General features: G+C 49.9%; 1 protein-coding gene across 2 annotated transcripts in view; it reads right to left on the bottom strand.

The window, feature by feature from the left end:
- The window catches only part of FGF1 (fibroblast growth factor 1), a 92,076-nt gene extending 69,105 nt beyond the window's left edge, over nt 1-22,971 (bottom strand). Inside the window, exons 1-2 of one of the 2 annotated variants that reach the window (XM_031671910.2) lie at nt 22,586-22,971; nt 12,469-12,610 (exon numbers count right to left, since the gene is read on the bottom strand). The gene's annotated coding sequence lies outside the window, so the exon portion shown is untranslated. The remainder of the gene's footprint in view (nt 1-12,468; nt 12,611-22,585) is intronic. The other variant, XM_015239441.3, reaches the window with a different exon arrangement.
- Between the last annotated feature and the right edge of the window lie 1,472 nt (nt 22,972-24,443).

Genomic DNA, 24,443 nt, shown 5'->3' with positions numbered 1-24,443 from the left:
GTTAAATTCTTTGGATCCTATAGTGTAGGGTGGGAGGGAGGTTTCCAAAGCACTGAATGTGTCAGGAACGTCTTCCTCGACCTTTCTGATGATACTGATCACCATTTCCTGAGCACGTGTTCCGTACGGGCAGATGCTGGGGAAGCGTGACCTGTTTCACCTCATTCCATCCTCTGAGGTGTATGCCATTTTCACACGGGGAAACTGAGGCTCAGAGAAATGAACCCGTCAGGGATCACAGAGCTGGTGAGGGGTAGGATTGGAATTTAAATCTAGTTGTCTGAACTCAGGGCCAACATTTTAGCCACAAGCTGGATTTTTCTTAACTTTCCTCTATTGTGGCAAAATTGCACCAAAAACATCCTTGTGATTAATGACCAGGCCTGGGAAAATGAGGAACATTCTAGATGCCATCTCGTCCACTTTAAGTGATTCTAAAGGGCAGATGCAAGAAACATGATTGGCTTCCCCAAAAGAACCCTAAAAGGAGGTGCCTTTCTCCCTTTTGTATTTCAATATACAATGTCCTCTCCTCCTTAATAGCAACAGAGCTATGCATAAATGTTTTTAGAGAAGGAAGTTCAATAGGCATTACTAATAATAGTGACCATAAACTGAATATCCAATAATAAAGGACTCATTAATAAATTATAGCAGAAGACAGTGCCATCATTAAAAATTCTGTTTTGGGAGAAAATTAAATGGAATGGAGAATGCCCATGATATGTTGCTAAGTGAAAAAGTAAGTTAAAAGTCTATACATACAGTACAATCCCATTTTTGTTTCACATACACACACATGCGTAGAAAGATAGGTAGACAGACAGACAGACAGACAGAGACATACATAAACACAGGAAGAGAACTGGAATGCTATTAATCAATATTGCCAATATTTTAACAATGATTAGCTCTCGATGATAGCTAAATTTTTATTTTCCTAAATTGTATTTTCTGATATTTCTTACATTCCCTATAATGAAATGTATTAGTTATCTAAAAATAAATTCTAAGTAATGCATCCTCATTAACTCGGCAACTTCATTATACAGTTAGTTTTTGAGAATCCACTGTGTACCTAGCTCTGTGTACTCAAAACACTTTAAAAAAAACTAAAAACAAAAAAGAAAGCAAAGTAGCTCATCTCCCTGTTCTGCTGGTGTTCAGAATGATCTCCTTCAGGTCTCTGTCTACGCCGCCTCATAACACAGGGGTGACCAAAGCAGACAGCCGTCTTTCCCTGGGACGTAGTTAGGGGTCCTGGCAGGGGAGGCCGACCAGCCTCGGGGCCCTGACTGCTGCTTCTACCACCGGACATCACTTCTCTTCCCTCTAAGCGTCAGTAAAAAGGATTAAAAGTGGTACCGCCCTCATCGGCCTTTTGGACAATTAAATGAGTTAAAAGTAAAATGCCTTGAAGTATCCAACAGAGAAGAACGATTACTACTATTACTCTATGTAGAATGGCTACGTTTCTGTTCTGTTTCGTCTTCTATCTCCTTTCTTCCAAGGAGTAGAACGTAGCTGTGTTTCTCTTGGAGAGCAGGGACCACTGTTTAGGGCATTCGGGCGTTTAAAGTCATCTTTGAGATTCGCATATAGGTGAGATCACTCAGTCAAAGGCATTTGGCCTCATAGCCAAAGCTGTAAAGGACAGAGGGCTGCCGTGGTATGAGGAGAGACCAGAGGATTTCTACACCTTTCACAAACCCTTGGGAGCCAGTGTTGGACAAAGATCTTACCTGTGCTTGGAAACCTAATAAACATGGCTGGTTAGAGGCACTAGGAGGTCAACACTCCGCTGCTTATACTGACCAGCTCTGACTAGCTCTGCTCCCTGAGCTCCTTGAAAGCAAGTTGTCCAGTAGCCGGCTAATCCTTGCAAGAGGCAGCCTGTTTCTGGTGGTGGTGCTGCCTCACTCCAGCCTCAGCCCCCATTGTCTCCTTTCTCCATGGCTCGCAGTCTTCCTAGCTCATACCCTGCCTTCCCTCTGGCCCCTCTTAGAGTCAAATCTCCACTAAGGACCAAATGACGGTCTTAAAATGCCCATTGTCACGTGTCACCTCTAATTCTAATCCCCCAGTGGCTTTCCGGTGCATTCAGAATAGAGCCCAAACTCTGCATGCCTGCACTCTGCATGATCTGGTCCCTATTCACCTCTGTAGTCTCATCTCAACCCCTCCCCGCTTTGCCCACGCTGCTTGAGGTGTCCTGGACTTCTGCTAGATTCTAGAACATGCAAGCTCTTGCCCACCTCGGGGCCTTATTGCCAGTTATTCCCTCTGTGAAGAATAGTCTTTACCCATCCTTTTTGCGTGCCTGGAGCGCCTTGGTCTTCTGATCTCTGCTCCAGTGCCACCTTAGAGCACCCTGCCCTTCCCGCCTAATTTATAACAGCTTCTCTTGTTCCAGTACCTACTTATTTCCTTTGTAGATCTCATCACAATTTCTGCTTATTTTCTTTATTGGTGAGCTTACTTGGGTGTGTGTGTGTATGTGAACATGTATACTCTGTCCCCTACTCCTCTGCCTCATAAGAATGTGAGCTCTTCAAAGGCAGGGACCATGTCTGTCTCTTCACTGTTGTATCCTCAGGGCAGGGCCCCTCATGGAGAAGGTGCCCAATGCAGACAGAAGGACGGGAGAGGGGGAGTCTCTGAAAAGAAGGGTGCTTCTCCCAGCAGCCCAGGTCCCCTGTGCCTGTGGCCAGTGTGTCCTGCTCAGCCCTCGCATTACTGTGCAGGTTTAAAAATAAACCCCCTGGGTGGAGTGAGAAGCCTTTCAAGAGGATGGGGGAGAGATAATGAGAAACAGGAGCTGGCCAGCGCAGGCCCAGCAGGATGTGGGACCAGCCAAGAAGAAGAAGCAACCTCGCCTCCAGGAAAACACTGGCTTTGGGGCTGCTGGAGTCTGACGAAGGTGGGATGCCTCATTAGTTCCTGGAGGTCTCCCTCTTGATCTGCAGTGTACGAAACGGCTTAACCTGCTCAGAGATGCTTCCATCCTAGAGCAAGAGCTGGTCGTAGTTTTTTTAAGAAGAGCTGTGCTTTCCACCTCCTAAAGCAGGGGCCCCCACACCCCTGCTGTGCTGTCAGAGGAAGAGAGGGAGGCAGGAGGCCACGTGGAAGCGAAGCCTGCTTTGGCTCACCCTCCCCCTGACCTTCCCCAGGGCCCATCCCAGCATGGGATCTGAACCTCCCACCACAGCAGGACCCCGGCCAGCCATCCCAAGGTGTAGCCGCCCTCCAAAATCTTGGCTCAGTTATAGGGCAAAGCAAGGCTGGGAGGGTCAGGTCAATGGGTCACTAGAAACAACTCGGACATTGCCTTGGAAACACACTCCCCGTGGTTGCGCTGTGTGCATTTAGATCCACCCAGAACCAGATGTGTATTAAACCCTCAGGCCGCAGTGGGAGGTAGGCAGGCATCTGGGGAAGGTCAGAGTGTGTCAGGAAGGGGTCCACCTCCATGATGGGAGACCAGAAGTCTGGCGACCCAGGAGAGCTACGGGCTGAAAATCCATCCTCTGGGCCTGGTCTGTGTGGTCAAGAATGGGCTGGGCTGAGCGTGGGGGCTGCCAGCAGCCCCTCCTCCAGGCTGTGACCTGGACCCTTTCCCGTAATCCATCTCTCTGTGCTGCTCCAGAAGCCAAGTGATGTGGTCATGGTCACCTAGTGCAAGGGTATATTTGCAAACCTCTAAAACATTGATCACCACTGGGTTTTTCCATATCCTCCTCTTTGTGATGGTCTGGAGGGCCACAGAGGAAGGGGAAGGAAATCAGCAAGTATGGAGAGAGAGAGCTGCAGCTCTCTACGCCCCCCTAGTAACCTCCACAACCCCATCTAGAGAGGAGCTCTCGCAGAGAAGGAAACCAGAACACAGAGAGGACCAGTTCCTTACCCGAGGTCACTCACGAGGGCGGGGCGTCAGGCTGCCTGAATGCAAAATGGCCATTCAGTTCACAGCCTCTAGCAGACCATCCCGTTCATCCTGGGTCAGCCTTCAAGGGATTTAAACTCAGAGCCCAGAACCGAGGGACACAAGCAAAAGTTTGAAGGAGTCCATGCACCAAGGAGTCGCACACCCACCGGAAGGGTGGGAATCCCAAAGCCTCCTTGGGAACTGAGCAAGGAGTCTTGATGAAGTCAATACTCCATCAACTGTTTGTTGCAAACGCCTGCAGCTTAAAACTGCTGAACCCAGAGCCTGCACCCTTTCTTGGCTAGTTCTACGTTCCTGACATGGGGGTTTTAGGTGCTGAAAGAGCACAGGGTGATAATGGTCCCTTGGAACAAAAAAAGATGGACAGGGGAGCAGCAGGGCACCAGGTGACCTTCATGTTCCAAACCCATTTTTTTCTAGTTCAAATACATTCTTAGGAAGGCTTCCAAAAAAACAGCCAGACTGCAAAGCTTGTCAGCGGCAATAATAATTAATGTTTTGTTGAGCAAACACTGTGGGCTGTGCGTTATGTACTAAAACATTTTTGTCTCACTTGAGTCTTAAATCAGCCCTATGAGAGAGTAAAGACTGCGATCGATAATTTAACACTCCCCCTTGCATAGACGTCACCTGTATGCACTCGCATAGTCCTGTCAGCACCCCCAGGGTGGCGGCCATTACGACCTCTCTTTTATAGGCGTGGAGAGCTTACAGAACGTGGCCAGGGCCACGCAGCCTTGCGTGTCAGCACCAGAATTCAACCCCGAGCAGCCCCGACCCTCATGCTGCCTGCCATCCGGCCCCCAGCCTGTCACCCTGCCGTAAGGAGAGGCTGATGAGAGAGACGGGGCAGGGTCGGAGCTGTCAGGGGACGTCTTGGTCCCCCGTGGCAGCTCTCTTTCCGAGGAATTTAGAACTCTGCGTCCCCAGCCCTCGGCAGAGACATCCCAGGCCCGACCTGGGAGAACAGCACCAGGTTCTTTGCAGCCAGCTGAGCGGGAACTTTGTCCTTGGGAAGAAACCATTCTGAAGCTGGCCTTCATCTCTGCTACTCGAAACATCCCCACTTCAAACACGAAACACCAGCGGAGGCTGAAGAAGGAACATTGCGCTCCTCTAACTTCAGTGCCGCCCTAGCATAGAGGCTGAGAAGCCGGGGCCAGCCGGGCCTGTGACCCCGAACCAGGGACCCGCTCTCCCGGGGGCTGCAGCTTGCTGTGTAGACTCCAGGGAGTGACTCTGGAGCCTTCGTCCTCAGCTCTCCTCCAGGTGCCCTTTCTAAATTCTGACGAGGATTCTGAGGAAGCGCAAGAACAGCATCGTTTTCTAGCAACTCTGTGTCCCCCGAGGTCCTGACGCAGCACTTCGCGCACACTGATTAATTGATGCTGCTTCCGTGCCCATCAGACCGCTGGCGAAGCGGGGGCTGAGCGGCCCCATCCACCCCCGAGGGTGCGAGGCCCAGAGCGCGCTGGGCCAGCGTCTCCCTCCTGGGTGCCTGACGTCACTTGTCCGCCTTTGGTGCCCATCAGCCAAAAGAAGTTACTCGTCTACGAGCATGAATAATACAACTCGGCTGGATTTTTCCAGGCTCCCAAAGTAAGTTCTCTAAAGAGACGGGACCACGCCGACAAAACCAGAGCAGCTGGCACGGAGCACGGGGTCCCGGGGGGACTGCGAGGGGCCTGCCTGCCCAAGACAGGGTCAGACCCTTGATGCAAACTTGCTGCTTTCAGAGGTAACATGCCCCTTTTCTAGAGACGTGAGGAGTGACAGAGGATGGGAGGTCCCACTGCCGTCCGTGGTCTTGGCTCTCCCACGTCCAAGACTGAACGATTGACTCCTTCATTCGTTGGACCAACAAAAACTGAGCACCTGCTGTGTGGCTCAGCCCTGCCCTGGGCCCTGGGGATCCAGCAGGGAACCAGACAGACGAGGTCCTGCCCTCCTGAGGCTTACGTTCTGGGGCAGGAGGAGCAGTAGCAGCTTTTTGTCAAGAATGGACAAGATGACAGCAGACCAGGCCTAGTGCCGTGAAGGAGACAGAGATGAGATGCGGAGCCCCAGCAGAGAAAGCCTCTTGGCGGAGTTGACATGAGAGGCCAGGCCTTCAGGATGAGGCGGTCTGCCCTGTGAAGAAGTGGGGGGCAAGCCCTCCGTGCGGAACAGCAACTCCGAAGCCCGAGAGGCAGGACAGGGCGTGGAGCAGCAGAGGCACGGAAGGGAGGCCAGCAGGGCTGGGGGCGGCGGGGCGAGAGCGGTGGGAGTCGGGGGATCTTGCCCCCCACGCGGCCTCCTGGCTGCTCTCTCACCTTCTGAAAGTCCCTACTCTTCTCCAAAGTGTGCTCCACCTGCCCCATGAACTCACCCTCACTTCGCTGAATCCGGTCCCTCTGCTCAAAGGAAAACGGAGGGGATTCTTTTTGCGGTGGGGCGTCACTCTGACGTGAGGACTCACCATGGATCCTGCCCACAGCAGGATGGCGTGGGTGAGAGGCTTCTCAGTGATGGGAACAGGGGTGTGTGTCTGCTGGCGGAGGCCCGGAGGCTCCAGGGTCCAGACACCGAGCTGGAGCTCCTACCACCGCAGGCCCACCCTGCTGCTGCTTGCGGGAAGTCACAAATACAGCAAATTTTGGCTGCCAGTCCTTGGCGCTCCCCCTTTCCCATTTTCTGCCCCCTTTCACTCCTGGTGCCTCAGGGGGTCCACCTGGACCTCGTGTCCCACCTCTTTCCCCTGCACAACTTGAATCTCTCATTGGCTGCAGCCCTGCTGAACAATTAGCCTCCTGACAGCACGCTGGCTCTTGTAGCTTCAGGCGAAGTTCAGCCAGCAAACGAGAGTTTATATTCACAGAGCCTCTCCGCATCCATCACATGATGCCAAAGATGGGGCCGCCTGGTCCAGCCCAGTGTGAGCCCGGCCTGCCTGCCAAGCTTGCTAATAAGTCTCAGCGACAGGAGAGAATTGTCCCTATTTAGACCCTTCCCCTGGGGCCGTGACCAGCACCTAGAATGTGCTCTGTTTTGGGGGGGGACCGTGGCCAGAACACTGTTTGGGAAATGGCCTGGAACTGTCCCCCTTAATGGTGATGTAGCCAACCCTAACCTGGGAGCTTGGGAAGCCTGCTGTCTTGCGTCATCACTGGCCTACTGCTGAACCACGCCACCAGCTCCTCTGTCCTTTATGGACATGAGAGTTTGCCCTACAGAGGACTGCCCCCTTCTCTAACTTTCTACGGCCCTGGGCAAATGGCCTAAGTCCTCCCCATGGCCACCATCGTCCAACCTCGTAGACCCCAATGTGCCCCCCCTTCCCTGCCTTCCAGCCACGCCGGCATCCCCTCCGCTCCTCGGTGAAGCCACAGTCCTCACACCAGGAGACCTTCACTCTTGCTCTTCCCTCCACCTGAAACATTCTGCCCTCACCCATTCGACCCCCGCCTGTCCTCCACATCTCAGCCCAAGCTTCTCCAGACCCCTGGCTGGGTCCAGCACTCTGCCCTCTGCTTTCAGGGGGCCGCTCAGGAGAGATACTGCGTGCCTGATGTCGGCGGTCCCACCTCGCCTCTAACTTTCATGAAGGTGGGACTGTCACTTCCAGGCTCTGTTGCATGTTCCCTGCACATGGGAGGGGCCTCGCGAATGAGCTGCGTGGCTTCCAGCGTGCCCACCCCGGTCCCCGCGCTCTCTTCCTTCTCTCTCCTCCTGCCTCCCTTGTTCTTGGCTTTCCCTTCCCTCCTTCCTCTCCATGCTTTCTATGCATTCCTTCTTCCTTCCTGGGCTTTGACTGCCTGTGGCTCCCCAGCACACTACTGTAGCCCACAGAAAAGCACTCACAGTTATAAAAAGAAGTTGCCACAACTTGGCACAAGGTGTCAGCCTTCACCTAGATCAGCCCACACCCAGGGCCTCGAGGGGGACCCGAGGAGTCTTGTTCCCACTGTAGTCATTTTCTAAGGCCACCATGGCAAGTAGCACCAGCTAGGTGGCTGAAACGAGAAATTTCTCGTCTCCCCATTCTGGAGGCCAGAAGTCCAGAGTTGAGGTATCTGCAGGGTTGGTTTCTTCTGAGGGCTGTGAGGGAAGGATCTGGTCCAGCCCTCCCTCCTGGATTCGTAGCTGCATCCTCTCTCTGTCTTCACCTCGTCTCCCCTCTGTGCATGTCACTGTGTCTCAGTTCCCTCTTTTTGTAAGGACACTCGTCATGCTGGCTTAGGACCCACCCTAATGACCTCATTTGAACTTGACTGTCTCTGTAAAGATGCCATCTCCAAGTAAGGTCGTATTCTGAAATACCCGGGTCAGGACTTCCATATCTGAGTTTGAGGGAAGACACAACTCAACCCGTAACACCAACCTTCCATCCACCCATTGCTCCAGCCCTTTTTGACTTAATGAATGAGAGAAAAATAGGGAACCACAGGATACATCATCTTCCAAAGAAATCGAATGGGAGTCTGGGAATAGGGGTGGACAAGACGGGATGTGAAGAGAAAGACAGCCCAGAGTGAGAAGGGAGGGTTGAACCTACAAAGAGCGAAAGCTACGTTCACCGACTTGCCTCGAGGTGCCCCGGCTGTGCCCTGGTCACCTGCGGGTCTCATATCCCAGATCGGCCACTTACTGGCAGCAGGGCCTTCGTCCTCACTTGCTGTGAAGCTCAGCACTGTGCCCGGCCCACAGAAACCCCCCGGGCAGGCGGTGTGCTGGCCTCGGTATTATGAGCAGTAGGGGTCTAGCCAAGCCCAGGGGTGGTTCAGGAAGAAGGCCGTGACAGAGAAGAGGCTCATCGCCAGCGTCTCAGGCCACACGACTCTGTTCTCATTAACAGCCGTGAAGACAAGGGAACCTGAACAACGGTCAGCCCTCGGCTTCTTCAGCTGTGGCCTGGGGACCGAAGGTGTCAGGCCCAACCGGGCCCCACCGGGCCCCACCCAGAAAAGGCAGAATCCTGAGTCCCTCATGAACCTGGCTAAATCAAGCCTGGTACGGGTGGGTCCCAGGAACCTGAGGTTTCAAACAAGATCCCCCGAGATTCTTCTGCACATTCGTGTTTGAAAACCCCCAGGCCAGAGCACAGGTCCTGGAGCGGCGGAGATGAGTCCGGCCCGTCAGTAGCCCCGACATCCACACAGCCCTGGCGCCAGGTCGGTGCAACCCGCACAACTGTCCCCATCACCAGCTTTCCTTGGATGAAGTCGGAGAGGTGGGCTTGAGCAAATACACGTAAAACAAATCTGTGTCTCATGTTTTAAACCTTCCACTTAGAGGGATGGCGTTGGCAAATCAAGCTTTTTGCATCACAAACTTCACTGCACCCAGACGCTGAGTTCTGGAATGCCCATCCCTCGTCTCTCCACGATTGGACCTCACCCAGTTTGAGCTCAGGCTTAGCTCAAGGTGACCCGTGACCGTAGGCTGGAGGGAGCCCTGGCCCAGTGTCCTGGCTGTGCCCCCATCTCTGCTGTCAGGCACCATGTCCTTTCTTCTTAGGCACCATCCACGGCCTGTTTCAGGAAAGTCTGAAGGCCCACCTTGTCCCCCAGGACCTGTGCTTGTGTCTTATTTCCAAACACTCAGTCCCTAAGGTCAAGGCCGAGATCCTGCCACGTCTTGGCAGAGCTTCCAAACCCTGGCCTACTTTCTAGGGCATCCAGATACCAGCTGTTGCTGAGTTTCACCTGTCACCAAACTCCACCTGCCCCTCAGGACACCTCCAGTGATTCCCCCAAAACAGAGACGGCACACCTGTTAGGAGCACAGCCTGGGTGTCAGCTTGGCTTTGCCACTTGGTAACCGTGTGACTGAAGGCGAACGGACCAGCCCCTGAAGCTCAGTTTGCACCGCTGTAACAGCCCTACTTCATGGGGTGGTTACGAGAACCCGGCGAGGGCACACACATAAAGTCAAGCACAGCGCCTGGCTCGTATAAGGGCTCGAGAAGGCCTGGCCGCTAGGACAGAAGCTCTTCCGTTCTGAAAGCTCCGAGACTCAAGCAGAAGTCCATGCCAAAGCAAAAGCTCCTCCATGCTGCCCAGAAGGTGGCCCTGGTGGTCACTCAGGGCATCACTTTGGACCTTGCAACAAACAGACTTGTGAGCAGCCTTTTTAGAACCCACCTTTCAACAATAATAATAGTAACAATAATGGCCAATACTTAGGCTGTACTCACGAGAAACCGGGCACTGTGCTAAGAGTATTACACATTAGATCCTCTCAGTAGCGTTGTTGGTACTTTATTACCCCCATTTTCCAGATGAAGAAACTGAGGCACAAGGTCAGACCTATTAAGTGTCAGAGTCCGAATTTGAACTCCTGACTTTGCCTGGTTGCAGAACCTGTGCACTGAGCCACTATATTCTGCTGCTTCTCTTAAGTAGTGACATTTAGGAGCCAAAATGCTTACTGTTCCCTCCCTCCCTCTCCTCTTGCTCTAGGCTGCTGGCCCAGGTGCTTGTCCTTAGACCTCGGACTCCTTACCTCCCAGCTGAGTTGGACATCCTGTCAACCCAGGTAGGTCCCCACCTTTCTGTGTGGTGGAGTGGGCCGCATCCAGTTTGGGATGGGACACCTTGTCAGTACTCGGCGAACTGGATGAGTGAACCCTTTCTTAAGGAAAAATAGTCATTCACCTACAATTCATGTGTCATGGATAGGTGTTAGATTTACCTAAAATGGGATGTGTCTGTGGCACAAATGACTACAGATTATTTTTCCAGTAGCTTAAATCAAGGAGTACTGCGTGAGCCAAGCAACGCCTATTTGATGAGGTGGAAGGGGTGTGCCTTCCCCTCTGCATCATCCCTGACTCCTGGAAGCTCGCACAGCGGGGCTGGTGGCTCCGTGAGCCTTAATAGTTTATTCAGGGTGCACAGAATGCATGTCAGCCGAGGGAGCAGGCACATCTCTGCCCTGGCAACAGACATCCCTTCGCTAGATGTAGGTGGAGCATATGGATGTCTGTCCACCGTCACCAGGGAAGTATCATCATCATAGTCCGTGCCACCTGCCTGTAAAATCAAACCACTGAATGAACTGGATAGTGCTTCCTTAAGTCCTTTTTGGACCAGGCAAGGCATATATGTGTATGTGCACACCAGATCTGGGAGGAAGTTTACAAGAAACTCAGTGTTTCCTCCCTTCATTTTTTGCATATTAACTTTGCTTTTCATTAAACACTGCCTTTGCAAATCCATTTCCTCACACTAAAAAGGAGGATCCACAGAAAACAGTCTCCCTGAGTTCACCTGCTGCCCTCAGCTGCAGATCTGGTGACCTCGCCTTTAAATACACAATCTCAAAAGGGGAATTTCCTCGGAAGCCCTCAGTGACCAACACAAAGAAAACAAAGGGAGTTTGCGACTGTGAATCACAGTCTCCAGCAACATCCGCACTCATTCACCCAGACAGCCCCGGGGAACAGCCGGCCAGCCCTTTGCTAGACACCACTCTGCCAAGCTGATTTCCTTCCAACCCTTTGCCACCGCTGGGCGGGCTCACCCTCACTCAGAGCCCGGTTCACCCTCTGCCCGGATGCTTGCATCCACCCGCTGGTGTTCTCAGAGCTAAACCATAAACAATTGCATTCCTGTAGTGAATGAAAGGGAAAGTGCCAGTCACCAAAGGAGAAAGGAAGGCAGGAGAATGGGCGTGGATTGAAACAGCTAGAGATAGCCCAGAGCATTTGCATCTGCCGAAGCACAGAGCAAGCTCTTGGACCTGAGAGGCAAGCTAAGTGGGTGCCCTCCTGGGTCTCTGAAAAAAATGAGTCCTCGATTAAATGCCTGAGATTCCCACCACAGCACCTGGAGGTCTGGATTTTTCAGGCATTTAGAAGCCTTGCATACTTCTGGCATGTCACAGTGACGTGGGTGTGGACAGCATCACTGCCAGAGAATGTGCCCAGTGGCTAGCCATTCCTGTTCCTCCTCTTCTGGTACCTATCTGGAGGAGCCCTGAAATGGGGATGTGGTTTTCAAAGAAGATCGGAAGGTAGGTAAGAAGTAATCCAGGTGACCCACAGGGCCATTGGAATATCAGCCTCAGACACATTCAGATAATCCTGTATTTCAGCCCAACTTTTATATCAAAAGATTGATCAAATCTAAGGTGCCCACCCAGTAGACCAGATTTCTAGGCAGCTGAATTTCCAGGCTACCTAAGAGGGTGAGTGTGACAAGCATAATCAAGCCAGCCAGGCTAAGGCCACAGCATTCTGCTGGACCACAAAGGCTGCGTCCAGCACTTTAGTGAATGAGACCATTCCATCCCTCCAGCCCTCATGGCCCGGCAGTGGGAGGATGAAGGTAAAGGGGGCAGCGTGGTGCATGACAATTCTTACAGTCCCTGCACTCCGGGTGCTATTTTTACATGCCTGTGCCATCAGCCAGCCCTTCTTTATTTCCAGGCAGTCTTTTACTTTCACTGGGATGGACACACAAACACACACACACACACTCTCCACCTCCTCTGGATATAACCTGCTCTCTGCTCCCCAGAATAGAAATCTTGATTCTTACCCGAAGAGCTTGCAGGCTGAGGGCTGCGCCCCTCTCCGGCCGAGGGGAAAGAGAATCCACCCGGTCTGGGCTGCTCTGCGTTGTCACTGTCACTGCGCTGCAGCCCCGAGCTGGCAATCTGAACCTCCCGGTGACTGCGGCTCTGTGTGGGGAGCGGGGATGGGCCGTGGCATGCACATCAGGCTGCCGGTCCGCCTCCAGACACCCTGCCACAGAGCCGGCTAGCAGTCCCGCAGGGCTGGGTGGGAAGCAGGGAGGCAGGCGGGGGCTGAGAAGGTCAGCCTGTAGGTCTCTCTCTGGCTGATCAGCTGAGGGGACCTGCCTTTAGGCACCCGCCCGCACCGACCCCGCCCACAGGGATGCACACAGAGCTCTAAGCACCCCCAGCCCCGGACTGCCAGCAGCAGGCCCAGGGAAGCCGAGCCAGCAGGGAAGGGAGGCAGAGACGGCAGACAGACAGCGGCAGCGACTCTCCTGGGTGTTATTTTAGCGTGGTTTGTCTTGGGGCAAATGGCTGAGCTGAATGGACTACTAGCCCGTCTGAGCAGATTCCTGTTTATTTTGAGACCTCGGTTGGCAGGGAAACAGCAGGTCGTGGCTCAGAGACACTGCTCTGGAATCAGAAGGCTGCTGGACGAGAGGGTGTCCTTTTCTCCCCTGCCTGTCCTCTGGCAGCCCCGCGCAGGATGGAGATATCTGTGTGTGGCAGTGTGTTTGTATGTGTGTCTGTCTGTCTATGCTGTTCCCATTTTGCAAAGCCGCTCAAGGCCATGACCATCCAGTTTAGGGCTGGGGAGGGGCGGCAGAGAGCATTTTCTGCCCGTTCCCACCAGGGGTCAAGCCTGTCCCTGCTGAACGAGGTGAAACATCAGGTGAGCCCTGTTTCAGGGGTGGGGATTTCTTTAATGGACCACGGGCATCGTCTTTATGCCCGAGGCCAGGATGGGGTACGGAAGAGGGGAAGCTGCCTCTGCAAATAACTCTTGGGTGAGAAGGTGAGGAATGAAACTGGACTGAAAGGATACAGATCAGGAGGTGTCTTTGAAGAGACCAAATGGAAACATGATTAATAGTTTCCTGTAACTGATGAAGAGTCCTGCCTTGTGATGCAGGCGCTGGAGCCTGGGAGGTGTAACTCTGTGTGTGTGTTCGCACGCGTGTGTGTGCGTGCCCACAAGCCTGCCCACCTGATGATTCATATAGGAGGTACAGGTTGACCTGTTGGAACTAGAAATATTCTCACTGGTCTCTCGCTTCTCTGGGAAGGTGGAGGTGGAACCCTGTTCCCTAAACGCATCAGGGAGCAGTCAGGAAGCCTTCAAATGCCTCCTGAAGGGACGAACCTCGGAGCAGCTCGTCTCCTATGACAGGGCACTAGAGGCAGAAGCATCACATAGCTCCAACAATGGGTGAGCTGTGGTTCTCCCAAAAGGGACTTGAGAGGTACAGAAAAAGTTCATTTCTCCAAACCTTATTGACAGGAACCTCCATGAATGGCCACTTCCACATACTCAAAGGCACTGATAATTTGCTTTAAAAAAATAATAATAATCTTCTTGAGTATCTGCACGATTCCTGAAGACCTTCTGAATCGTAGAAAGAGGAAAATATTTCAGACAGTCTTCTTGATATTGGAGAATTGCTTTGCTACAACCAGGGTGTGTGTGAGCTCTTTTTAACCACGTGGAATGATACATTTTAAAGTTAGGAGACACCCTAAAGACCCTGAGGACAGAGACACGGCTCAGCGTCTCCCCCAGGTTGCACCCCTAGTTAACTAAGTCCTTGCTGGGTCTGAAACCGGGTCTCCTGCCTCAGGCTAGCACCTGTGAGCCTGCCCACACCGTGCCGTTGCACGCTCCTGGGCAGCCCAGCTCTTCCGGGCTCTCCCTCCCTCCCTCCTGAAGGGGGTTCCTGAGACCTTAACCACAGCTTCCCTGCAAGCTGACATGATTACGGTGACAGTCAAAGGTGCCCAAGTGTATGACAGCACCTTGAAAACCAGTAATGCAAGTGTTAAGTCATTAATTTTATTTCTCTGTTACATCTGGTTGTGAAATGCTGTTCAGGAAAAAAAAAAAGTCGAAAAACCACACAGCTCTTAGGCAAATATGAGCACTAGCTACTAAAAGAAACCAATTTCTTGATTATGTATCGGGTGTTCAGCAATGGTCCTGTCCAAATGCTGGGAAATCATGATTCCTTAGTTCCTTAAAGTAACTTCTGTAATACAATTCTCCTCAGTATTGAACTTTTTAAAGTTTTACTTTAACATCCCTCAAGTTCTGTATTTATTTCAACATCTGTGTCAAGTACCCAGATTTATCTTTTAAGTAATACACGTTCAGAGGCTTGGAGTCAGGAGACACGATACTGTGAATGCTGTCCAGCCCCTCCGTTATTTAGCATGGGAAGGGGTGGGGGGCTACCTAGTTGAAAAGCCTGGCCTCAGAACAGCCCTCCAGCTCCGGGCCAGGGGATAGTCCATGGGAATAACAGCTGTCAAAGCCACTTATTAAGCATCCACGAGATGCGACAGCCTTTACAAGTAACAGAAACCACATCATCCCTTAAAGCCCTTAGGTCGCTTTTAAAGTCATTTCTGCAGTGATTAAAACCTTATATAGCCTTAAAAACCTGAAAATAGACTTACCATATGATCCAGCAATCCCACTCCTGCACATATATTTGGAGGCAACTCTTAATTCGAAAAGATACATGCGTCCCAATGTTCATAGCAGCACTATTTACAATAGCCGAGACATGGAAACAGCCTAAATGTCCACTGACAGATGACTGGATAAAGGAGTTGTTGTATATATACACAATGGAATACTACTCAGCCATAAAAAAGAGTAAAATAATGCCATTTGCAGCAACATGAACGGACCTAGAGATTATCATATTAAGTGAAGTAAGTCAGACAGAGAAAGACAAATATCAGATGATATCACTTATATGTGGCATCTACAAAAATGACACAAATGAACTTATTTACAAAACGGAAAGGGACTCACAGACATAGGAAACAAATTTATGGGTCACCAAAAGGGAAAGGAGAGGGAGAGATAAATTAGGAGTCGGGAATTTGCAGATACAAACTACTATAGATAAAATAGACAAACACCAAGGTCCTACTGTATAGCACAGGGAACTATATTCAATAGCTTATAATAACCTATAATGAAAAAAATATGAGAAAGAATATATATATGCATAATGGAAACACTATGCTGTAGACCAGAAACTAACACAATATTGTAAATCAACTATACTTTAATGAAAACCAAAAACCAAAAACCTTATCTGTGTGCTTACTAGCACTGCAGAGGTGGGCTTGAGAAAGGAAGAAAATGACCGATTGGGAGGACCAAGGAAATTCCAGTAGAAGCCCAGGAGGTTTATCCACAGAGGTGTGGCCTTGGCCCGAATCAGCCACGTCTAGGATGTTGTGGCTGATGCTGGAGGTGAGATTTTTCCTTCCACGTCCTAAAAGATTGACTCACTACCAAGCACTTCAGCGGTGGCTATTACAGAAAGTGGCTCTAAACCTCTTGTGAGAGCTTTAAAAGCAGGGGAAAAGTAGACGGCGGCGTTTCTGTGGTTTCTCTTATTTTGTGCTCAGTGCCTCTGAAAATCAGACATAAAACTATCACTTTTTAACTGCACCGGCATAAAAGAAGAGTCAGAGCGTGATAGATTCAGCAGGATTCAAAATGTCCCCAGTAAATAAATGTTCTTTCCCTCCAGGCATAACATGTAAGCCCCGGCTTCTTGTCCTTGAATCATGAGGCTGACATTCAATATTTGCTTTAAAATTTCTCCTTGGCTCATCCTGTTTACATAAATGATACAGTTATGGGAAACGCATACCAGACACACTGCATTTTCTTTCTAATCTCATTTGACCTTGTTCGGACTCAACAAATCCTAATCAGCTGACAGGAGAAATCAGACGCTGCATGCCACTCGCTACCCCTAGCAAAGCATTTCCTTCTGTTTATGCCCAATCATGCAATTAAATGAAGGGCATGCTGGCCTCATGGTGAAGCAGCTGCCAAGATGACGGAGGGGAGCAATTTGACAAACAGGGCACAGGGAAACGCAGCAGACGCTCACAGGAAATTGTATTGGTTGCCCAAGGAGACCTGACAGACACAAACATCACCAGAGCTGCAGGACAGGAATGGGGTCCAAAGGTTCTCAGTGGGGAAGGTGCCTCGCTCTGCTCCCACTGTAACCCAAGAACAGGAACTTGCCCCAGTTCGTCAGCCTGGCGCTCAGCGACTTCGGGGGAGGACGCTTGGACAGGGTCACAGCCACGAGAAGTAGGCTTTCTCTTTCTGATATTCATCACCTGTTGCCAATTCTGTGTCCTCCTCAATCTGTTTTCCTATTTTAATTTTAAAATATCTTGTCTTCAAATGAAAGTAAGGCTTTATGCACATGATAAAAATGTGTAATGTTCAGAAAGGTATAAAATGACCCTCACTCACCCCCTTCTTTCCAAAGATAATCATTCTTCACTTTTTTTCTGGGTCCTTTCAGGGGAAAAAATGTCTTTATGCATCTGAATGTGTGCACAGCTTAAAAGCCATTTACTAGGCACCATGTCCGCATTGTTTGTTTCTCATGTAATAATAGATCTTTCATGTTGGCCTAGACCACCTGATCACCAGTGTTCCTTGCCTGGATTATTGTAATTTCCTCCTGGCTGGCTTCCCTGCTTCTACCCTTATCCCCTACAGTTCATTCCAGAGGGATCCTGCTAAAAGGTAACTCAGATCTTGTTCTCTTTGGTCAGGACTATCCAGTGCCTTTCTCTGGCACTAAGAACAAAAGCTAAGCTTGCTCCCACTGCCTGCCTCCCCAAGTCCCTCCCTGATGCACTCTTTCTCCTCCTCACTGTGTTCCAGCCTCACTGCACCTCACACAGGCCAAGTGTGGTCCTACCTCAGGGCCTTTGCACTTACTGTTCCCTCTGCCTGAAGTGTCCGCATTTATTTTCTGCCCCTCCGTTCTTTACTTGGCTGGCTCTTTCTTATCATTCTGGCCTCATTTCAGACCCTCCTCCCTGACCACCTGTTCTGAATCAGCCCCTCACCAGTGTCTATCACATCCCCCTGCTTTCTTTTTCTTCATAGATCTTATTACTGTCTGAAAATGATCATGTTCAGTTATTTGTTTACTTGTCTGTTTTCTATCTCCTCCTACTGCACATTCCGCATGGGATGTCAAGTCCTCGAGGAGAGCAGAGATTTTATCTGTCTTTTCACCATTATATTCCCAGTCCTTGTACCGATGGTTTTCAAACTTGAATGTGCATCAGAATCGTCTGGAGGGTGTTTTCATCAAAAGCACAGATGGCTGGACCCCAACTCCAGAGTTTCTAAATCAGTAGGTCTGTTGTGGGCCTGGGAACTTGCATGTCTAACAAGTTCCCAGGTGACACCGTTTTTTTTCATTTTTCAGTTTTATTAGGTAGAATTGCTAACAGTTTACACATATACATTATATTGCATGTAAATACATACATACATACAATATACTGCACTTATTTTTAGTTTATATATATGTACTGATCATTATTTCTAAGAACAGTTTAGAGCTTTAGCTTTTTAAACTTACATATTTATCAAAGGAATAGAGCCAACCACAAAATAAGAATCAACAGAATGTGGTCATCTAATCATAAAGGACAGTCAAATGTGCTTACACACATATTCAAGAGCTCAATCGTCTAAGTTATAAGTAGTTCCTTTGTGTCTTTTTTTTTAAGATTCCACATATAAGTGATATCATATGGTATTTTTCTTTCTCTTTCCAGCCCACTTCACTTAGAATGATGATCTCCAGGTCCATCCATGTTGCTGCAACTGGCATTATTTTATTCTTTTTTATGGCTGAGTAGTATTCCATTGTACACACACACACACACACACACACACACACACACACGCACACACACACACACACCAACACCCCACAGCTTCTTTATCCAATCATCTGGGTATATTTTTGCTGCTGGTCCACGGACCAGACTTGAGAACCACCAGTCTAGACAGTTCCTGGAATCCCGTGGGTGTGGTGTATATGTTTCTAATGTGATTGCACAAGTCTGCACAGAAGGATCTGCTACCTTCTTTGGAATGGCAGTTTCCATGACATCACTTATTTGTATTTATTGGACAGTAAACCTCCTCAAATTCTTTGTGACAGGAGTGCCCCAAGTTCTGTCAGCTGAAATGGTTTTTCAGCTCCACTGATGTGTTAGCAGATGACTGGAAACCAAAAGTGCTATCAGCCTAAGGGGACCAGAGAGAGACACCTCTTGTTCTCTGAAAACACCAAACCCACGAGGAGTGGAACTCTCGCTTGACATGTGACAGAGAACTGTCCCGAGGGCCTTCCCCACAACTGTTTAACAGCTGTCCTGTTGGTTTGGATTAGGCCCCGGTGCACTGGAATGCACACAGCTGGTCTACCTGGGCCACACGTTATGAAATGTAGAGACCAGTGGTCTTTCTGTGGGTCAGAAGACCCCAGAGAGTCTGACAAGACCTATAACCCTGTCCCCAGAAAAATAAACGTGTACACACACACACACACCCCACTTCACACTGAATTTCAGGAAGTTACAAGATGCCCCAAGTCCATTTTAATCTCAGAGTCAAAACTCCTGATCTAATCATTGGCTAGCCATGTGGCAAAACAAATCAAAATAACCTGGATCCCCAGTTTGTCATTTAAATTCCTGATGAATCAGAGGTTTAAATATAATAAGACAACCCTTAGAGGAAAACATTAGAGAAAACCTTAGCGGAAATCATTAGGTAATAAGATTTACCATCTTTGAATGGGGAACATTTTGAAGCATGATTTGAAACCCAGAAACCAAAATAGAATAGTAAGATTGATTTTATACAATTTAAAACGATCTGTACAAGAAAGAGGAAAAAAGATCCTCCTAGTTTAGAACTCTGGGGAGAAATCTATGGACCCCATCTTTTCCATCTGTATTCTTTCCACTTGAATTGTCTGGGTGGCCTGTGGCCAAGCTATGGGACAAGACAATCTTATCGGAGCAGGCAGGGTCAGACCACATCCTTCAGCGAAGTCCTGTCACTGCATTAATCATTTCATTAGCCATGGTTTGGGGGTTTTTGGAATAACTTTACTGAGATACAGTTCACATACCATGCAGTTCACCCATTTAAAGTATACAACTAAGTGGTTTTAGTATATTCACAAAGTTGTGCAACCATCACCACTGTCTGCTTTAGAATTTTTTGTCATCCTTAAAAGAAACCCCTTACACATTAGCAATCGCTCCCCATTCCTCCCTCCCACCAGGCCTAGGCAACCACTCGTCCACTTCCTGTCTCTCTAGATTTGCCTATTCTGGCCATTATAAATGGGGTCATACACTATGAGTTTCTTTTCCTGAAAAATCATTATGTCTCTGAAATTCATCCATATTGTAGCATGTATCCGAATGTCATTCATTTTTACTGCTGAATGATATTTCACTGTACGGATATGCCCCATTTTATTTATGCATTCATCAGTTAATGGACATTTGGCTTGTTTCCTATCATGAGTAATGCTACTGTAAACATTTGTGTTGTGTACAAGTTTTTTTTTTAATTGAAGTATAGTCAGTTACAATGTGTCAATTTCTGGTCTACAGCATAATGTCCCAGTGTGTTATGCACAAGTTTTTGTGTGAATGTATGTTTTTATTTCTCTTTGGTCTAGTGATGATTTTTCCCTTAAAGATTTACCCAAAGCATTTTACTTAGCCTATACAATTCTGGTTTTAGTTTTGTTCTCTCGTGACCTTGTGGGGAAGCAAGCAGGTCTGGATTCCAAAGACCTTAGAGACCCTCTGCCCTGAGCCCGGCCCCTCTCTGTTTCTGTGTGATCTGGGATATGACTTCATCTCGCTGTGCCTCGGTTGTAAGAACACCAGCTCTCGGGCTCTCAGGAATATCATGAGGATTAATGACGTGGACCAAATAGGATCTGCTGTTGAGAAGGTGCTAACCCACAGGATGGGCTCGTGTGCATCAGAGAAACAAGATACCCTCAGACCAAGGGCTCGCCCAGCACCACAGGTGACTGTATCAACCCCGAGGCCAGTGGTTGGGTGCAGAGGCACAGATAGTATAAAAAATACCACTTACTTAAGATTTGGGTTTCCCTTGTGATCCAACTTTGGTTACTTTCCAAATCCTGCAAGCTGCCCTCTGAGGGAGGCCCCTGCCTGCTCACCCTGTTCAGGGAGCAGGGGGAAGGTCAGGGCCATGCCCAGTGATGGGCAGCCAGACGGGCAAACTTCAATTCTAAAGCCCACCCTCCAACTAACATCTCCCCAAGGACCACTCTAAGCCAAGACCTCATTTAACCAAAAAGCAGCTCACTCTCTACAGAGCCCCAGGGATACCTCCTTTTGTGAAATCCTCATGCCCCTGACCTTCTTGTTGGCTCTGGAGTAGAGGTTTGACCTCTCACCCCTAGGTACAGTCTGATGAGGACCCCCCCCCCCCAACTTAGAGGCACTGGGAGCCCAGGTGGCAAAAGAGGGGCGGAAAACATCTGAGCTTCCTTGTGCTCTCTGACCAATCACCTGTGCCCCTTGCTCTTTAAAATCAGGCAGCAGAAAGTGCGGCCACTGATAAGCACGTAAACGAGGAATTTAATAGGAAAGGAGATGGCAGGCATGCCTGGGTTCTAAACCCCATGCCACCACTTCCTAGCTCTGATCTAGGAGAAGTTTTCTGAGACTCAGTTTCCCCATCTGTTAAATGGGGGTAATAGCAGTATTCACCTTGCAGGGTCACTGTGCGGATTACGGGAGAGGATGCTTGTTTACTGCATACAATCCCATCTACATTGCAGAGCTCCATCAATGTTTGTCCTTATTATCATAGCACTTACAAAATCAGAATTAAGGTCATCTCAAGTAATCTAGCCATCCTCTCTAAGCTATTTAGGGAGGCTGTTTGTTTGTTGATTAGTTGGAAGCACCTAGTATGTGTCAGACACCACAGGGAGCTGCTGGTGGCCATCTCAGGAGGGGCGAGTCCTCCTGTGAACAGGACGACACCGGATGCAAAGCGAAAAAATGGAGAGAGACAGATTCAGGATGCCCTCGTCTGGGCACCGGAATCCCACCATAACAAAACCCTGACCTTTTCAGCGACATGAGGAGGAAAATTTCTCCTTATTTTGGCTGTCTCTTCAAACTGGATTCCATTCGATTGTCACTAAAAGAATCTTGACTTATTCGAGGAGCTGTCTTGTTCCCACAAGCATTTTGTTGACTTACCCTTAGCATAGATATTTGTGGTCCCTAGCAGAGGGGCGATGTGTGTCAAGGAATGCATGCCTGTGCACGTGACGGAGACATCTGGCCACGTCCCCAGGTGCACACAGGCACCTGTCATGTGCTTGGGAGGCAGAGACGTTAGGAGGAGAAACCAAGACTCTGCAAAATTTCCTTTTTCTTTGTCTCTCAACTCTGCTTACAGAGCAATTCTCCCCAAACCCTTAATTTTATTCCTTTTGTTCTCAACCAAAGAAAAAAGTTCTTGGCTCTGTGAAGTATATTCTGCTGGGCTCTAAGAAGTCAGGAAGAGATAGGGAGGTGGGTGTGGGGAAAGGAAGCTCTGAAGATCCCATTTGTGTTTTTTCTCTTTTGCCCAATTACAAGGACTCAGCCAACATCCATTTATCTATTTCCTATTTCGTACGGAGCTTTTAACAACTAAGCATTAACATTACTGTAATGGGATGTGTCTAATGATTTTCTGGGAAATGTCTTCTCGGGTCTCAGCAAAGATCATTTACTTGGTGGAACCTCTTCCTGATTCCCTGCTCAGAATTAGACCCCCCAGTTCTCTCTGGAAGCAAGTTGGCCTCCGAATGAGAGAAGGGAGTACGGGAATGTTTTACTACAGCATCCATCACACAGACTCAAGCCTGCCACCCACTCAGATCTGGGAGGAGAAGAGGGAGAAGGGGGTTGGGGAGAACATTCATGCTGAGCGCAAGCCTGAAGCCAAGCAGAAAGTCTGCAGCAATCTGAGCTCCTTGGAGAAACGGACGCACTCACCTCTGTGCTTTGGCTCGGGGGACCCTCCTTCTGGGGCGACGGGCAGCTGTGACAGCCTAGGGCGTCCACGCCGTCCTACCAGGGCCGCCGCAGGCTGGCTGCTGCAGGAAGAAGGGAGTTTCCATTCTCCATCAGAAGGGAGTGTCCTTCACTGAAGGAGGCGATGCCCTTACTCTCCTAGAGTCCAGGCTGTTGGATCTGCTTGTCCCCTCTCTCCTGCTGCCTCTCTGGTGTGAATGGAGCCCAAGGGAGCCCCCAGAGAAGGGCTGTGTGCAGACCACACACCACACGGGCCCCTGATCCAGGTTGTTCCTCCAGCCTTGGGGAGCCTGGGGAGGGAGGTGGTGGAGTGCGGCGTGAGGTCACCCTCTTGGGGCCCCCACCAGTGTGGCCGGTGTACCCACAAAAAGCCCAAGGACAAGCACTTGCGTATTTATTTCTCCCCCTCTCATGTGATCTTATTTTTGGACCAAACACAAAAGCTATTTGGGGGCTGGACAGCTGCCAGGTGAAAGGACAGTTATCTCATCCAAGCTGTCTCTGTGCCTTTCTGAATTAGCCTCTGTTACCTTTCCCTGGGAAAGGCAGAATGGGGGGGGGGTGTCTTGCTCTGAACCTTACTTTTAATATATCTGAGCAATTAGTCCAAATTCCTAACTGAATATCACCCAGTTCATCTCCACCCTTTGAGGCTGCGCAGAGGATCGGTGTAATGAACAAAGTCACTGCTCTCACGTCTGAGGCTGGTGGGTGTGTCCCACGTCAACCCGCGTCCGGCCATCATCCACCTGGCGGTGCAGACACAGAGACCCTCTTAGCCGCGCTGGGTGGGATCCAGCCATGTGGAGGAGCGAAGCTCAAACACGGAATCACACTGATTCTGGCCTTTTCCCCTGGCTGTTTCTGCTTCTAAACATAAACCATTGAAATAGCGTGATTTTTCACCCCTGATTCTGCCTCTTCGGACACGAATGGGAAGCTCTGAAACCTCATGCCTGACAGAACGCCAGTTCCACATCATCACCTGCGCTGCTATTTCTTGAGGCCTCGCTAAATGCCATTCCCACGCTGCCCTCTTTCCTCGGGTTGCCTCATCTACCCTCACAGCCGCCCTGTGAAGAAGGCAGTCTTGTTCCAATCTGACAGCCAGGGCGGCAGAGGCCGGGGGAGTGAGCTTGCCGATGGGGGGGGGGGGGGACGGCAGATCCCAGCCCCCACCGCCTGACTCCAGAGCAGGGGCTCCCGGCCCCTGTGCGGCTCCTGTCTCCGGAAGCTATAAATCAATGAGATTTCACCGTTTTCATTTCATCAGAAGAAAAACAAAAACCTCACGGTTGATTCAGACCATGACTTCACTCCTCAGAGATTTTTTCCCCCCAATTCTTTTTTCCCAGTTCTTGAAGGAGAGAAAGAATAAGGGTTCCGTCTGTTTGCCGTCCCAGGCCCTTATTCTAGGTACAGGATGGAGAGTCTCTGGCCTCTGTGCTCCGTGGGGCCAGTTTCCTATGAATAACTCACTGTGCAAACACACACACCAGAGAAGACTGGGCTGGAACGCCTGGGGCCTGGCTCCCCACTGCCTCCGAGCTGAATTGCCCTTTCTCTCTGCCACCTTGAGGGAGAGCCAGGGAGATGGGGCCCAACAGCTTGTCCAACACTGCCCTCTGCTGGCCACTATGAGGAATTACCCTCAGGGTGGTGGTCTTCAGGACTCTCCATTGAGCACAACAAGGATGGTTCTCAGAGGACCAATTTCCAGGTTCTCAGTTTTCTTTAGGTACTTTTTCCTAAAGCTGTTTTGCCTGAGAACATGTCTTTGTTCATAATAATCTTTCCCTTACTGGAAAGCATACCCCTC

The sequence above is a fragment of the Vicugna pacos genome, chromosome 3, assembly GCF_048564905.1.
Source record: "Vicugna pacos chromosome 3, VicPac4, whole genome shotgun sequence".
Taxonomy (NCBI): domain Eukaryota; kingdom Metazoa; phylum Chordata; class Mammalia; order Artiodactyla; family Camelidae; genus Vicugna; species Vicugna pacos.
The sequence above is the reverse complement of the archived record's forward strand: the minus strand, read 5'-3'. Positions and strand labels throughout refer to the sequence as shown.